Source organism: Gossypium arboreum, chromosome 2 (assembly GCF_025698485.1).
Source record: "Gossypium arboreum isolate Shixiya-1 chromosome 2, ASM2569848v2, whole genome shotgun sequence".
In the NCBI taxonomy this organism is placed as follows: domain Eukaryota; kingdom Viridiplantae; phylum Streptophyta; class Magnoliopsida; order Malvales; family Malvaceae; genus Gossypium; species Gossypium arboreum.
The window spans coordinates 103,046,179-103,048,549 of record NC_069071.1 but is presented as its reverse complement, the minus strand read 5'-3'; the positions used below and the strand labels follow the sequence as shown (position 1 = coordinate 103,048,549).

General features: G+C 35.0%; 1 non-coding gene across 1 annotated transcript; it reads right to left on the bottom strand.

The window, feature by feature from the left end:
* Positions 1-1,936: 1,936 nt before the first annotated feature.
* On the bottom strand, positions 1,937-2,043 carry LOC128289690 (small nucleolar RNA R71). Its single transcript, XR_008279335.1, has one exon. It is a non-coding gene; the product is annotated as a small nucleolar RNA R71 (small nucleolar RNA).
* Positions 2,044-2,371: the final 328 nt, after the last annotated feature.

Below are 2,371 nucleotides of genomic sequence, written 5' to 3'. Positions count from 1 at the left end.
GCTATAAAATCCACCCTATGCTTCCCATTTCAAAGCATCCCTCAACATCCCTCATTCCACAACATTCTCTCATCCTCTCTTCACTTCTCTCAAAGTTTCCTCTCCATTTCTCCATCCCATTTTCCCTTCCTCTTGTGCCAATTTCCTCTCTTGAGAAAGAGGTGTTCTTAAGCCATCTTGGGCAGCAATAAAGGATTCATAGAAGCCTTGCTCGACGAAGACAACGGAGACTAAGAACGGAACAACAGTCAAGCCGCAGAGAAACACTGGATTTGCTTTCTGTTCCCTTTCTTTTTAATTTCTGTTGTTTTTATGATGAACATATCTATGAAAAATATTGTTGTTGAAATGGTTATTTTAATCAATTTAGCTTGAATTTAATTCGTGTTGGGTTGATTATATTTTGCCTACTTGAATTATTAAAATAGTGTTTATGCTATTATAGGCCTTAGTGAAATGCTTGATTAAGTAAAATCATGTTTAGGTTATCTGGCATTATAATTGTTTAGATAACTAAAGAATTAATTGTTTAAACGAATTGAAATTGCAATTAATGGACTCAGTACTTAATCAGTGCATGTTTAATTCTTCTAAGGTAACTGAAAATTAAATTAGCATTGTATTTGGCGATACATATGCCTTGCATAACTTGTAAGATTGTTGTGATTAAATTGTTTCAAGGTATGGCTACTTTGTTACTTCACATAATCTTTTACATGTTTATTAAGTTGAATTAATTGGTTGAATCGACATAGGAATATGCAAGAGATAATTTAATTCAATAAGTATGTATGTGCAATAGCATGTTTACTTTATTAAATCTGTTTAGTCGGTTGATTTGGCATAGGGATATGTTCAAGAGATAAATGGAATTTTTTTAATTAGTAAATATATTTATAAGTTAGCAAATTACTGGGTTGCCGTGAATTTATTCATAGCAGCATAAGCACGAAGTTAATATTTCTAAGTTAAAAAGGTATAATTAATCCAACATAATTATATCATCTTGATTAAATCTTAATTGAAATCGTGCACTAGAACTCTTTTAATTTATTTAAATTGTTTGCTTAGTTTTAAAATCTTAGTTTATAAATCACTCTTTTCAAACCAAAATCATTTTTACCTCACCAAAGTGTTTTAATTAATTTCATAAATATCACTTTTTACAGTCCCTGTGGGTACGATAACTCGACATTTACTTGTCACTTTATTACTTGTTACGATTGTGTACACTTGCACATTTCCACCGTTCCAAGTTTTTAGCGTCGTCGCCGGGGACTGTTTTAAAAAAAAACATTATTTGTGAATTTATTTTTACATTTTGGTTCTTTTATTTTCCTATTCAATTTTACTTACTTAATTAATTCTTCTCTGATTATTTCAGGTGTTTATGAGTATTGACTGAATTATCGACTTACTCCCAGTGGACCCTGAAATAGAATGAACCTTTCGCCAACGAAGAAGACAAGCGAACCAGAGAAGGACTGAAGAGATGAATTTCGAGAATATCAATCAAAGAAACGGAGCAAACCTTGCTCAAAATCCTATCCTTATTGCTGATGATAGGGATAGAGCTTTACGACAATATGTTGTGCCAGTTTTTAATGACATTAATCCAGGTATTAGAAGACCTGAGATTGAGGCACAACAATTCGAGTTGAAGCCAGTCATGTTCCAGATGGTTCAGATAGTGGGCCAGTTAAATGGAATGCCTACTGAAGATCCTCATCTTCATTTAAGACTGTTTATGAAGGTGAGCGACTCTTTCAAGCTAGTCGGAGTACCCGAAGATGCATTATGATTAAAACTGTTCCCGTACTCGCTGAGGGATAGAGCTCGAGCCTGGTTAAACTTACTGCCACCAAACTCGATTTCTACATGGCAAGAGTTAGCAGAGAGATTTCTTTTGAAGTATTTCCCGCCTAGCAAGATTGCTAAGCTGAGAAATGAGATTACTGCTTTCCAACAAATGGATGATGAGTCCTTCTATGAGGCATGGGAAAGATTCAAAGAGTTATTACAAAAGTGCCCTCATCACGGAATTCCGCATTGCATCCAACTTGAGACATTTTACAATGGTCTCAACGCTCACACAAGGATGGTAGTAGATGCTTCTGCTAATGGTGCTATCTTATCTAAGTCTTACAATAAGGCTTATGAAATCATCGAGAGGATTGCCAGTAACAATTTTCAGTGGCCAACCAATCGAGCAACATCAGGAAGACGAGTTGTTGGAATCCATGAAGTGGACGCTCTCACTTCACTTGCATCCCAGGTATCTTCGATATCTTCAATGTTAAAGAATCTTACCACTAATGGGTCTAACAGTTTTGTAGCTCAACCACCTAACCAATATGAGAATATAGCCTGT